We start from the raw sequence: 13,987 nt of genomic DNA, 5'->3' as shown, positions 1-13,987 counted from the left end.
GGGGGTTTGGAAAAGTGGCAAAGACCCCTGCTGACTTCGGTGTCATTGGTGGATAGGGTCTGTAGAACAGACTTTCTGTGCTCAGAAGACATAGCCATGTATGGAGGCAGGGGCATGGATGAAATGACCTTAGGCACCCTTCCCCTGGTGGGAGGCAAGAGTGGGGTTCCAGTTTCATTTCTGAGTAGGTTTCAGTTTATTTCCACATGTTGTCTCCTTTGGGTCAAAGCCCTTTTAGGAAGGCCAAGGGGAAAGGTCCCCGGGGAGGGCAGAGTATCACTTCCTCTTTTTTCAGGCAGGAAAGGCAGACAAAAGTGGACAATGGACCAGAGAGGGTGCGTCCAGCAGAGAAGGAGGGAGGAGCCGGAGGGGCTGGCCCAGGGCAGGAGGCCTCGGAAGATTCCCTTTGATCCCCCTTATCTCTGGAGGGCAAGCTTGCTTATTTGGCCAGTGGGGCCTTTTGTTGCAGCATTTCCTGGAGCCCCCCAAAGTAAACACAACCAAGTCTGTGTTCTTACAGCTCTACTTTACTGTGTCTGCTCCTTCCAACAGAGAGAAAGAGCAGGCGGGTCAACCCTCTGAAGTCACCCCCACTCATCAGAGTGCTGACAATAAAGATGCATGTTATAGTGCGTTAGCGCCACACCGGAGAGAGAACTGTGATGGCCACAAAATGCTGAACCACCATCGCAATCATCATCATCAACTGCACAACTAGGGCTTTCTAAGACCTAAGGTTTAGATCTATGGAGTGATAAAACAGGAACAATGAAAAGGCCTGTGAACACCCTCTTTGATGGAGGTGGGAAGCTACAGTCATCAATAAGTCTACTGAACTGAGGTACTTGCAATGCTCATGAGACCTGGAGTCTGGTGTGTTGGGAGTCAGTTTTCCCTTCTCTGTTCAAATAGTGCTTATGCCCACTGGTATGAAAGGAGCAGGGTGGAAAGGCTAGTTACCGCTGGGCTGGCTCTCAGTTGCAATAGGGGATGGGTGATACATGAAATTGAACTGGAATCTGGTAATTTTTTTGCCAGCAAAAGTCTGTTCAGTCAAAGATACGGTTTTTCTAGTAGTCATGTATGCATGTGAGAGTTGGACCATAAAGAAAGCTGAGTGCCGAAGAATTGATGCTTTTGAACTGCGGTGTTGGAGAAGACTCTTAAAGAGTCCCTTGGACTGCAAGGAGATCCAACCAGTCAATTGTAAAGGAAATCAGTCCTGAATATTCACTCAATATTCAGCTGAAGCTGAAACTCCAATACTTTGGCCACCTGATGCAAAGAACTGACTCATTTGAAAAGACTCTGATGCTGGGAAAGACTGAAGGTGGGAAGAGAAGGGGACCACAGAGGATGAGATGGTTGGGTGGCATCAATGCCTCGATGAACATGAGTTTGAGTAAGCTCCGGGAGTTGGTGATGGACAGGGAAGCCTGGCATACTGCAGTCCATGAAGTTACAAAGAGTTGAATGCGACTGAACTGAATAGCTTTGTGCATCCTGGTGATGAGGTGTGAAGGCAAAAACAGGCATGGAGAAAACTGGGGCCCTTTCAGTGGAGGACAGGCATGAACATCCATTTGCGTGTCCACAGGGCCTGACTTTATCCAGACAGGAGGCAGCAGAGGCCCCCCTTCACCTCCAGATGCGGGGAAGATGTGTGTGGGGAGCTGACTCCTCCAATGACTTGCAGCCTCACATTTAACATTTCCCTGTGAGATTAGAGAATAAATTTGGGAACAGCATTTGGCTCTTCTTCCTGGGGAGTATTCCTGTCAAGTAGGGTGCTACTAGCTGAGCCAGTGCTTTACTTACAAAAAAATTCAATTTCTTCCTGCTCCGTATGCAAACGGAAACTCCATCAAGTATCCTTTCAATCTCTTAACTATTCCCCTTCCCTCATCCCCTCAAAGTTGGGGAGAGGAGTTTCGGCCCAGATGCCCCTCCTCCCTGCAGTTGAGGACAATTGTGTAATCCGGATTGTGACACAGAGGAAAGTCCTAGCTCTCCATGCTCCTGGCTAACGGCTCAGATGGGGAGCTCGTGATGGGAGGCCTCCCCACTCCACTATCCTCCAGTTCGCCCCCACCAACGCGGCAGGGCTCTGGGCGTGAAATGGGAGACTATCCCTGTTGTCTTGACCCCTCCTGAACGATAGGGTCCTGGGACCCCCGGGGTGGGGCGCCGAGAAGCCAGGCGGTTCGCCCGCGCCCCCGCCGAGGGTGGGGCGCAGGAGCGGCGGGCACCTGTTGCGGCGCGCGGGGCGGTAGCTGAGGCTCACCTGCGCGAGGCCCGGCCCCGGGCGGGCGGCGGGCGCACAGCTGAGCCGAGGTTCCGACGCTCGGTCCGCGCCTCGGGTTTCCGCCGGGTCAGCTGACCGCCCAGTGCGGAACTAAGCGCCGGCCGCGGGCTGCCGCCGCCACCGCGCTCCTGCTCGGCACTCGGTACCGCGCGCCCGCCCCGTCGCCATGGCCGGGCTTGTGGTCAGTGGAACTCAAGTAAGTCCGCTGGGGCCACCCCGCCCCCTCCTGGGCACGGTCGGTCTGAGGAGGGAGCTCTGGGGCGAGCGGCGTCCAGAGGTCAGACGGGTGCTCCGTGCACCACCTCGGGGCCGCGTCTGCAGTAGCCGAGTGAGGCAGGCCTGAGGGGAGCACAGACGCGGGAGGAGAGGGCGGGAAGACCCTCAGGTAGCCCGGACCCCTCCAACCCCAGCGCTCAGTGACCAGAGGCCAGCCTGCGGACCTCTCCGTCAGGTGGAGTGGGCACCTCTCACAACCCACGGTACTTTTTCGAGCCCACAAAAAAGTTGTAATTTCTTTCATAATCAGAAGGAAAAAAAGAACCTTGTTAAAAGAAACGTTTTAATACATTTGTCTTTACACCAATACGGTTATAGAATAGAAATGGTCGGTTTAGAGTTTTCTTTTTCTTCTTCCCAACGACGGAGGTAGGAGCCTCTGAAAGACACAGTGAGATTCACGATGCCACCGTGCAGGCGCTGGGTTGCAAGGCTTCGCTGCAGACTGGCTCCTGTTCCTAACCCTAAACCCCTTATCAAAGACCGGTAGAAGGCTACAGTGCTCCAGTTTTATTTCGCACCTGACTTCTTTAACGGGCGTCCTTGCGGATGGCAACACTCTAGTTTCCACGTGGGGTGATAGACACCCAGCTTTACTTGCTGTCAGCCCTGTAGTGACGCTTTAGTTGTTTTTAATCATTGCTGGAGGGTTGGACTCGACTACTGGGGGGCCAGGTGCCTTTTACTTGCTGGAGAAGCCAGGTGTCCCTTATAAGCTCTGATTGAGCCGGCCCTCCTCCTCCCCTGCTTTTCCCGGATGCCCTAGAGAAATGGTTTTGAGGTTTTGCAGCTCTCCCCTTGGATTGCTTGAGGCAGGTAGTGTCAGGCACAATTAGATTTTGAGATTACTTTAGGCTTAGGGAATGTTTCTCTCTTCTTAGAGTTCAGCAGTTAGCAGGCCAGGGAGGTACTAGCTTGGGAAAGATATTAAAATGAAGTGTCTTATTTACCTTGCAGAGAAAAGGGACTTTCTGGGAGTTAATAAGGCTGCAGTGGGAAGGGCTAGAGGAAAGGGCCTCTGCCCAAACTGGGTCCCTGACCCTCAGAACCTAGGTCTCTGCATTTCAGAGCCAGGAGTCTCTGGGTATAGCTGCTTCCAGCTTCACAGAAGACTTGACATGGGCCTGCCAACCTTCCCATGTTTCCCTTTCTCATCCTCTATTTCCAAAGCTCAATTTCTTTGTTTTCTCTTGAGCCCCTTGATTTTAGCCCATCCCAAACAGCCCAAGGGCAGTGACCTGTGAGGGAGGCATTTTGGGCCCTTGGGGAGCTGCCAGGGGAAGAGCTCAGCAGGCAAGTTGGGGGAAATGCCCTTGTGTCATAGGTGCCCTGTATTCTAAACCTGCAAGGTCAGTGAATCTGAGTGGTGGCTCAGGGCGTTAGGTCTTTTTAAAGTTCTGCCTTTTGCAGCCATTGTAAGATACAGCACCTTGAATGTGTATCACATGGTCCTTCTCAAACTTGGGATCCTTCTAAAGGGTGGGGGGAGGAAACCCACTCCCCATGGGCCCACACTGTTACTGTTTTTATTTCAATGTTGCTTAAGTATACGATCATAAAACCAGATAAAACTTTTTCTAAGTTCATATTTATAAGCCATAGACCCCCAAAAGGGATGGCTTCAGTGTAAAAACGAAAACCATAACACCCATAAAATTAAATGATGAAATGGATGATGTTTGCTGAAACTCAGTCACTGCTTTCGATGCTGCTGTGGCCTGGCGGCTCTGGCCCTGGGTTTTAGGAGTTGCACAAACCTGTAACACCACATGCTTGGGGATGTTGCTGTCCTCCCTCCACTTTTCTCTGTACAATGTTTCAACATGGATCTGACTCCATTTGGCTTTCTGTTGGCATGAATGCATCATTTATATTCAGCACTTAGGCTTCAGTCTTCCTTCTCCACCAGCTTAGGACAATTATAGTAATGGGATTAATACAATTGCAGACACAAATGCAGACTTGGAATTGGGATACTGAAATCTCATACCTGAGAGACATGGAGTAAAAAACCCCTTCCACAGGGACACTGGTGTGATTCACTACCTACCTAGTGGCCACTAGGTGCCAAGGACAAAGCTGTGGGCTTTAAATATGTTAACATTTCATCCCTGTAACATACATAAAATGAGGAAAATATGTGACTCATGGGCTTATTTAATGAGGATTGACTAGTTAAAGTATCAATAACCTCAGATATGCAGATGACACCACCCTTATGGCAGAAAGTGAAGAACTAAAGAGCCTCTTGATGAAAGTGAAAGAGGAGAGTGAAAAAGTTGGCCTAAACCTCAACATTCAGAAAACTAACAGCATGGCTTCTGGTCCCATCACTTCATGGCAGATAGATGGGAAAACAGTGGAAACAGTGGCTGAATTTATTTTTCAGGGCCCCAAAATCACTGCAGATGGTGATTGCAGCCATGAAATTAGAAGACGTTTACTCCTCGGAAGGAAAGTTATGACCAACCTAGACAGCATATTAAAAAGTAGAGACATTACTTTGTCAACAAAGGTCTGTCTAGTCCGGGCTGTGGTGTTTCCACTGGTCATGTATGGATGTGAGAGTTGCACTATAAAGAAAGCTGAGCACCGAAGAATTGATGCTTTTGAACTGTGGTGTTGGAGAAGACTCTTGAGAGTCCCTTGGACTGCAAGGAGATCCAACCAGTCCATCCTAAAGGAGATCAGTCCTGGGTGTTCATTGGAAGGACTGATATTGAAGCTGAAACTCCAGTACTTTGGCCACCTGATGCGGAGAGCTGACTCATTTGAAAAGACCCTGATGCTGGGAAAGATTGAGGGCAGGAGGAGAAGGGGATGACAGAGGATGAGATGGTTGCATGGCATCACCAACTCAATGGACATGGGTTTGGGTGGACTGCGAGAGTTAGTGATGGACAGGGAGGCCTGGCGTGCTGTGATTCACGGGGTCCCAAAAAGTCGGACACGACTGAGTGGCTGAACTGAACTGAACTGACTAGTTAAGAGCCAGGTGGGAGGCTTTTAATAAATATGAGTTGTTACATTATTCTTAACACCTTTTGGAGGTGGTTAGTGTTTAGTGTATAGAAGAAGAAACAGAGTCTATGAGACTGTGGCCCATCCAAGGTAATGCAACTAGTTAAGTAGCAGCACGGGGATGCCGATTCATGACCAGAGTTCTTTCTATTCATGGAGCTTTCAGTACTGCAAATCTAAAATTAAGGATGGCTCACCTCCAAGTGGGGGCGGACATCCTGAAATAACCTCCTTTCAATCTGACTATTGACAACACTCCCCCCATCCTCAAAATCTGTGAGCCAGACTATCTCAACTGCAAAGACAAACCTTCCGTGTCTTGCAGTTTGGTAATTTTCTGCAGCTTCTGCTCAGAGAGCTGAGTGTGTGTACATGTGGAGATCCTGCCAAGATATTATTTTTCTTTCTGGTATTCCTCTCTATAGGGGTCTTGAACTTGATATGTTTTCATTTCCCTGATAATGATGTCTTTTTCTGTTGTAATTCCACACGATCGAAGTCTTGGGGGCACATATTACATACGATAGGCAAACTAAAAGTATGAAACTTTGTTCTTCATTTCACTCAAAATCAAGATAATTGACTGAACGCAGTGCCTTCTCATTTTGGGTGGGCTCTTGCTTCGGTGGCCTTTAAATCTGTTAACCTCTACATCCCTTCTCTTGTTTAGTGAAGATGCAGACTATTTTTGGTCTGGCTCTTCTAGTTTCCTGTTTTATGTTAGGTGGTCCCATGCTTCAAGAAGTCTCCTGACATCCTGAGATGTAATGTCTTCCACTCAGGAGCACTTAAATAAGTCTCTCCTCTCATTATGGGTGTTGTTTGCCGTGTCTGGCAGTGACTGCTTGCTGCTTTTAAGCCTTTTCCAGCCAATTTGAACCCTTCAGCATGGTTGACTTAACTCCCATCTCAAAAAGCTTCCAGTTTAATGTAAGGGTGGTCCAAACATATACATCGCTTATCAAGTTGGTGTTCTTAGTAAATTTGGAGACTTGGTCTTCATCTCTGTGAAATAGGAGCAAGTTGTGCTTTGTTTAGTTCTCCTGGGATACAGTAATGTTGTTTAGTCTTTCAGTTATTTCCAACACTTCTGCGACCCCATGGATTGTAGCCTGACAGGCTCCTCAGATTTCCCAGGCAAGAATACTGGAGTGGGTTGCTATTTCCTTCTCCTCGACCCAGGGATCAAACCCATTTCTCCTGCTTGGCAGGCGGATTCTTTACCGCTGAGCCACCCGGGACGCTCTGTGATGTGAAGATCATGGAATAAAACAAGCTAATGGCAGTTTTGTCCGACATGCTGTGAGTGGTTGAATGCTTCATGGTGGTAACTCTCCTTAATGTTTGTTTGCTCTGAAGTGGAATTCTACAGAAAATAAAAGGGAACCAATATTCCTCTTTCTGCAGGCTCTAATGCTCTTCTGGGACCTTTGACATGGCATCATGAGGTAGTTCTAGATCTTTCAACTAGGAAGACTCATTTTGAGGCCAAAACATGATGATAGCTATCTGGCATTTGTTGATCAAGAATATCCACATTGTCATGTGCATATTTAAGAATTCCATGGCCTCCATGTTGGGTGTCCTTATTCCTGGTGCAGAATGTGGTCCAGACTGTCCTTAAGAAGAGGTTCTATTCAGGGCAGGCCTCTGGAGTCTTAGTTTCCTCATATAAAGCATGAGGGATTTTGACCGAGTCCCTGCTAAATTTAATCCTTTGTAACCTATGAGGAAAGAACTCAGTTTCCACACTGAAAGCTCAGCCTCTCTGCTGCATATATAATGGAGGTCTTGAATGATTTTGATATGTATAAGATGGGTAAAAGGGATAGGTTCTCAGGTGAGCACCATGGGCCTAGGGGTCAGTGTGAACATATAATGCAGAAGCAGCTGCTGATGGTGAGCAGCTGAGTGAAGTCCCTAGATTCTCCAGTCTCTCTGGAGAATCCTTAATCTCTGCTTGGAAGCAGGACTTAATTTGTTACATGAGAAGATAGGTGGCTCTTATGTACAGAAGGGAGAGGTTACCATATTGAACTTACAGCCCTTTAGTTTTTAGTCCGTATCTTCCTGAGTCAAAATTATTTTATTGGAATCAGCTATTTTTTTTCTGTCTTTTCTCCCCATTTTAATCTTCTAGTAATGAAGTTACTGAAGGATAGTGAACACAGGATATTATATTGTTGGCAATTGGTCCCCATTGGATAGGAAAGGGTTGAGAGATGACTTGAAAAATTGAGAGTGCCAGGGTGCAGTGTGACTTGTTTTATAGGTGGAGCCATATGAAAGTGCAGTTGTATAGTTCTACGATGGCAAGAGTAATTTTAACCGTTTTAACGTAATACTGAAGATGCAAGATGGCCACCATATTCTTATTCTCAATTAGGAATCACAACCCCTCCACCCCTACCTCCAACCCCTAGGACACCTCTCATTCCAGGATGTCTTGACTGTATGTGGAAGAACGAAAGTTTGCAAGGCAAAAAGGATCAAGGCTGTAGCCTTGTAATGAGCTGGAATTTCTACTGAGCGGTTGAGGATGGGCTCCTTTTGTGGGAAAGCATCGTGTATTGTGGCCCACTGCTGACTGGTCACTGGTTTGTCTTACTGGTTTTGGAATTAGTTGCCAGTCCTGCCTTCACTGCTACCTGTAAAAATAGGTTTCAAAAACTCAGTGCTTGGAGCAGTGAGAAAGCCCTCTGACCTCCCAGTCAGAAATTTTGGGATCAAATTTCAGTTCAGCGTCCTAATATTGGGCATACACTAGGTAAATAATAATAATAAAAGTAAGTAAAAGAATGCTTACGGGAACACCTCTGCCAGCAGAATGGGGTTGATTGCCAGGGGCTCCCTGGAGGACAGAGTCTTGGAAGCTCCGGCCACCCATCATTGCCCGGTCGCCTTCGAGTCGGCTGTGTTCAGAGTTCGGGTACATGGTGGTAATAGGATGGGGTTGGCGGTCTGGGGAGGTTTTGTTGTCCAGCCCTATTTGTTCCAGCACCCGGCAGGTTGAATGCTGGTGAGTGCATCTGCTGTGTCTTGTGAGGTAATGTGCATAACAGGGTATTTGGTGGGGGGGCAGCCAAGGAGAGGGAGCAGGAGAGCCGAGGGGCAGCTGTTGGGAAGGCCCCTGAGTGGGAGGCTGATTGCTGTGATTATATCAGCATGCTCTGAGGTTGGGGTTTTTTTTTGGACATCTGAATCCGGCCAATTTCAGTCCAATTTCCCTTGTGCTGGGATTAGTCTCCATCATGCTAAGTGTACCAAGAAAGGGGAGCTGCTGGCAGAGTCCCTGAAGCCAAGTCCTGAAGCTGACTTGATCAGGGAAACAGCCGCAAATGGGGCCTTCTTGTGTGCAGAGCGCGTGTTTCAAGTTGCGGAAGCAATCATCGGATCAGTGGCGCAGGGCTGTGAGCAGCTGGGTGATTTCCGTTGGCCACATTGTTTCTGTTCCATTTTGATTTCCAGGTGTCCTACATAGGCCAGGACTGCAGAGAGATCCCAGAGCACCTCGGCAGGGACTGTGGACACTTTGCAAAGAGGCTTGATCTGAGCTTTAACCTTCTGAGGTATGTAACCTTCATGAGACAGACCAGGCCTGGGAGACCCAGGCCCCAATGGTGAAGGCCTGCAGATAAAAGCCAGACAGCCCAGGTCTCCAAAGGGACCCCAAAGGTGTGACTCTGCTTCACGAGGTCTCTGGCTCCCCTCTTGCACCCACAAAACAGTGAGTGTCCTCTGGCTTACATGTGTCCCTACCAGGGGGCCGTCAGTGTCACTTTGTTCTTTTCCTTCCTCCCCGATGCCCATGCGTCATACTAGAAAACTCTTGGAGAGGAAGAGAGAGAGAACCGGCAGGTGAGTTGGGGGCATTTAGGGATGCTTTTGTGGATGACCCCATCGCGTAAAGATTTGCTGAATCCCAGGTAGAGTGTGTGTGTTCTTCTTCTTTTTTTTTTTTTCTTCTTTGCCTTTTTATGAATTGAAACTTTAAATATTTGTGATGATGATTTCTCCCAGATGGTATTTCAAAGTAATTCCAATGCTGTTGGCATGGGGTAGGTGGGAGGGAAGCTCAAACAACTGATCCAGACTTGGCAGAGAAGGTAAGTGTGATTGTCTATATTATTCCAATGGAGAAAACAGTTATTTCTTCCTGAAAGGTTCTGAATTGTGACTGGTCTGGGGACTCGGGGGAAGGTGCTGGGAGGTTCTAGGAATATCAGTGAGATAAATGGGCAGGGATCCGGGTGGTGGCTTTTCCTAAGGAGGTGGCTCCGCTCACAGCTTTCTCCTAAGTGTCTCCTTGAGAGCCGTGCTATCCTTTGATGGAACAGACTGTCTCCAGGTGGAAGGAGAGATGAGGAGCTGGAGTCCCACCCCAGGGCTCCGGTACTTTACTTCCTCCACAGTGTGGAGTCTCTTCTCTCCAAGGCAGGACACTCGGGCATTACAGATTCCAGCGAAGATGGACAAAGCTTGGGGCTTGAAGGCACCAGAGGGTGGAAGGGACTTTAAGTGAAGCTAGCAGAGCTTCATGGGCTGGTGCTTAGGAGCTCACGGCTGTGCTGAGATGCATCGTCTCCACAGAAGGGGCATCCAAGAAATTGTGTTGGAAGGGAGTGGGCGCAGTGTGCTCCCTGACTCTCAAGGGGTTTGTGGGCTTCTGAGAAGATGTGGAAACAGAAAAGTCACAGAATAATACAGAGTGATAAGAGGGTGCCAAATAAACTCTGACTCTGAACAAATGAAAGATTTGGTCTGTCCCCCCTGCCCAAGAAGGGGACAGAATACAGTCTCAACTGATGGTGCCTGAGACACGTGTGCACCTTAAACAGCTCCCCAGAGTAGGCCTGGGCAGAGGCTTCTTCCCATGTGACTGGCCTCTGGGTGTTTGGGGCTCTTGACTCAGGCAGTGGCTGCCCTGCTGCTGGGAGCCCGGATGTGGGTTTGAGGAGGCTGGGCCCTGGGAGGGGGTATGAGCAGTCACAGGTCATGGGACTAGGCTGTCAGGTCTGAGGAAACAGAGCTGTCTTTGTCACATTATGGGGCCCTGCCTCTCTGATGAGAAGGGGTTCTTGGCTCTGAGAGGCTGGATCTTTAAGGATTTGTCATAGGAAATGATGGGGCCTGGAGGCAGGAAAATTTTGTGAGAAGGAGATAGGTTAAAAAAAAGAGGAATTAAGACTTTTGTTAACTTTTTGTTGAGAGGAGAAGAGTTTTTATAAGTGTCGAGTTTGAGGAATGATCCCTCAAAAGATCTGGTCAGGAACCTGTTCTTGCTTGTGCTGTGGTCAATGTGTGAGTTGAAGCTGGGTTGGGGCAGGGATGAGCCATGGAGGGGTGAGGTCTCATGGAAGTGTTTATATGAGGACTTGGGTAAGCTGGAAGCAGTTACAGACCAGAATGCGGAAGAGTAACTCTGACTTGATGTGGTTATCGTGAGATTGACTCATCTTTGATGGTTTTATTTACCTAACTTGGGGGTTAGGTAAATAAGGGGAGGTGGCATTGTTTCTCTTGGGTGTCAGAGGAAGATGTAGGTTTACGCAGGTCCTTTGCCTTCAGTTGGATAAAAATTCAAAGATGGTTTAGATGCTTGTCTAATTCCTCTTTGGGGAGAGAAAGGGAGAAGGGAAGAGAAAGATCATAAACTTACCTACCACACAAATGGGAATGTGATTCCTACCAGGCTGAAGGGATCATCATATCCAGAGGAAATACTGCAGATCCCTGTCCCACCTTTTGTAAAAGGTTTCTTCCCAGCCCCATCTTGTCATTTCCACGGGATTTGGTGGGGAGCATATCACCCTATATTTGCTCTGCACCTGGATTTACCGTAGCTCGCGGTTCTAACTCTCTGCTCTGTCTTCTGTTCTCCGTCTTGGCAGCCTATCTGGTCCCACTCTTGACACCTGCTTCATCTCCCTTGAAGCTCAGTACAACATTACTGTGTATTATGCCAGTTCAAAGTGTACTGGGAGAGGTAGGGTGGTAATTTTCCGTGCAGCAGGAGACGCTGGGATAGTGTTGTTCCTGAAGTCTTCTGGGTACTCCCTTGCCCTGGGGAGTTTCTCCCTGGCTGTTCCTCTCATCAGGATCAGGTCTCCTGCATGTGACCAGGTGCCCCTCTTTCCCAACCACTTTCTCTGCTTTCCATGTCCCTTATCTTCTTTCCAGGGCTACCCTCAGAAACACAAAATTCTTCTCACTTTGTTATATTTGGAAGGATCACCCCCCTTCTTCTTACAGGACATCTCTGCAGGCTTCCTTATCTCATCCAGAGAGTCATGTCAGGGTGTTGCCTTAAATGGAGCCATAGCCGCTAATACAAATTTTGCTACTCCCATAAATTACAGAATCAGCTGTAATCTGTTTGTGCTTTAGACTGAAGCTTGTTTTTAGGCAAGGAGTTCTGCTTATTCATTTACAAATATTTAATAGTACACATGGCACAATTTTTAGAAGGAACAAACCTGTAACCAATGAAAAGAAACTCTCCCTTACATATATGTCCTTTGCTTCCTGGTTCCTACCTGCGCTGGTAACTATTGGTAGTTGATCTTTGTCATCCTCCAGAGTTAGTCCATGCATATACTCACATGAGAATTTCTCGTGGGGCTAGATTCATATTACTTCTTGCCAAGATGTTAGTTAAAAGAGAGGCACTAGGCTTCAGTTAACCACTCATGATCAGGACATCCTTCTGTGTTGTCTTGCTGTTAATTCAAAGCCATTCACCATCATCATTGTTAATTTCGTTCATGAAAGTGATGTTTCTGCTGATTTGCTCTATGGCTACCCATTCATGCTGGAGGGGAGGGTGGTTATGGATTTATAAGCTCTGAAACATTATTTTTTTCTTCCCATTACACCTCAGGGTCTTCTCTCCTGCATTAGCTATGAATCCATCCCTCCCTCGATTGGGTTGTACAGTAGTAGACTGGTTACCTCTCTGTGCAAAAAGTCTTGGAAATTGAGGCTGTGTTCCTTCTGTGACTCTGTCCTGGGAGGATGAAAGTCCCTGAACCAAGTATGTTCCCTGACAGGTTGGAAAGAGAAGCAAGACAAAGGTCCAAATAAAATTCCGGCTCCCTTAAAAGACTCAGACATACCTACTCTCTCAACTTGGATCTCATTCTTCCTGTTATGACTAGATGAGACCCAGGTGAGCCACAAAGACAACGAACTGGGACCAGCTCTCTGGACACGATTCCCAGGGGTAGGTAGGGTCCTGCCATCTCCCCTGTAATGGCCACAGAAGGTTTAGGAAGCTTATTAGGTAACAGCCAAGAGGAGTGAAGTTATGTCCCTTGCACTTGGATGTGTTAATGATCACGTATCCATCCAGTGTTTATATCTACATGAGAGTGTACTTTAGATTTTATTTTTTGAAGACAATCTGCTAAGTAATAAAGTTATGATCGGTATAGAAATCTTGGGAAAACCAGAAGGGTATGAGAAACTCTCTTTCAAATTTTCGCTGATAATCTTACCACCCAGGAAGCTCCACTGTTAACATTTTATTGTCTTGGGTGTTTCATGATGCCAAATATCTTTTAAATGATGCTATTGCTTACATTGTGTTGGAAGCATATTCCCATCTCAATAAATACTGCATTACATGTTTTAATGGTTTCTCATTTCTTCAGTTCAGTTGCTCAGTTGTGTCCGACTCTTTGTGACCCCATGGACTGCAGCTCACCAGGCTTCCCTGTCCATCACCAACTCCTGGAGCTTGCTCAAACTCATGTCCATTGAGTTGGTGATGCCATCCAACCATCTCATCCTCTGTCATCCCTTTCTCCTCCCACCTTTAATTTTTCCTGGCATCAGGGTCTTTTCCCATGAGTCAGTTCTTCACATCAGGTGGCCAAAGTATTGGAGCTTCAATTTAAGCATCAGTCTTTCTAATACTTACTTCTTATTGTTGGACAGTTAAATTGTTTCCATATTTTTACTGTTTAAATCTCTCTTATAAATTGCCTTGTGATACTCACTGATGAATACCTCTGATTAGTTGTTTGGAGCAAATTCCTGGGGATAGAATAGTCAGAAGGCCTTGATGGCAGATGGCAAGTTACCCCCGAGAGGTGATACCAATCTATGCTACCAGGAATATTTGAATATCCATTGTCCCAAACTCTTCCTTTAACTCTTTTTTTGCTTGCTTGTTTTTTCCTTTTGAGGTTTCATATTTTACTTCTCTGATCGATACAGAGAATCCTCTGCCGTCACCAGTGCTGGTTCCTTCATCAAGGAAAAGAGAACTTGGTAATAGCTTGTTGCAGCTTTCATTTTGCTTCTCCCTGGACTGGGAAAGGACAGTGTTCTCTCTGGTGGCCCGTTTCTCTCTCCCATGGGCCCTGAGTAGGTTGCCCGCTG

General features: G+C 47.4%; 1 protein-coding gene across 1 annotated transcript in view; it reads left to right on the top strand.

Annotated features, from left to right (window-relative positions):
- Positions 1–2,481: 2,481 nt before the first annotated feature.
- The window catches only part of LRMDA (leucine rich melanocyte differentiation associated), a 1,316,517-nt gene continuing 1,305,011 nt past the window's right edge, over positions 2,482–13,987 (top strand). Inside the window, exons 1-2 of the mRNA XM_086381846.1 lie at positions 2,482–2,501; positions 9,071–9,171. The gene's annotated coding sequence lies outside the window, so the exon portion shown is untranslated. The remainder of the gene's footprint in view (positions 2,502–9,070; positions 9,172–13,987) is intronic.

Source organism: Bos grunniens, chromosome 28, assembly GCF_055505025.1.
Source record: "Bos grunniens cultivar Pamir isolate PY7600 chromosome 28, Bosgru_T2T1.0, whole genome shotgun sequence".
Lineage (NCBI taxonomy): Eukaryota > Metazoa > Chordata > Mammalia > Artiodactyla > Bovidae > Bos > Bos grunniens.
The sequence above is the reverse complement of the archived record's forward strand: the minus strand, read 5'-3'. Positions and strand labels throughout refer to the sequence as shown.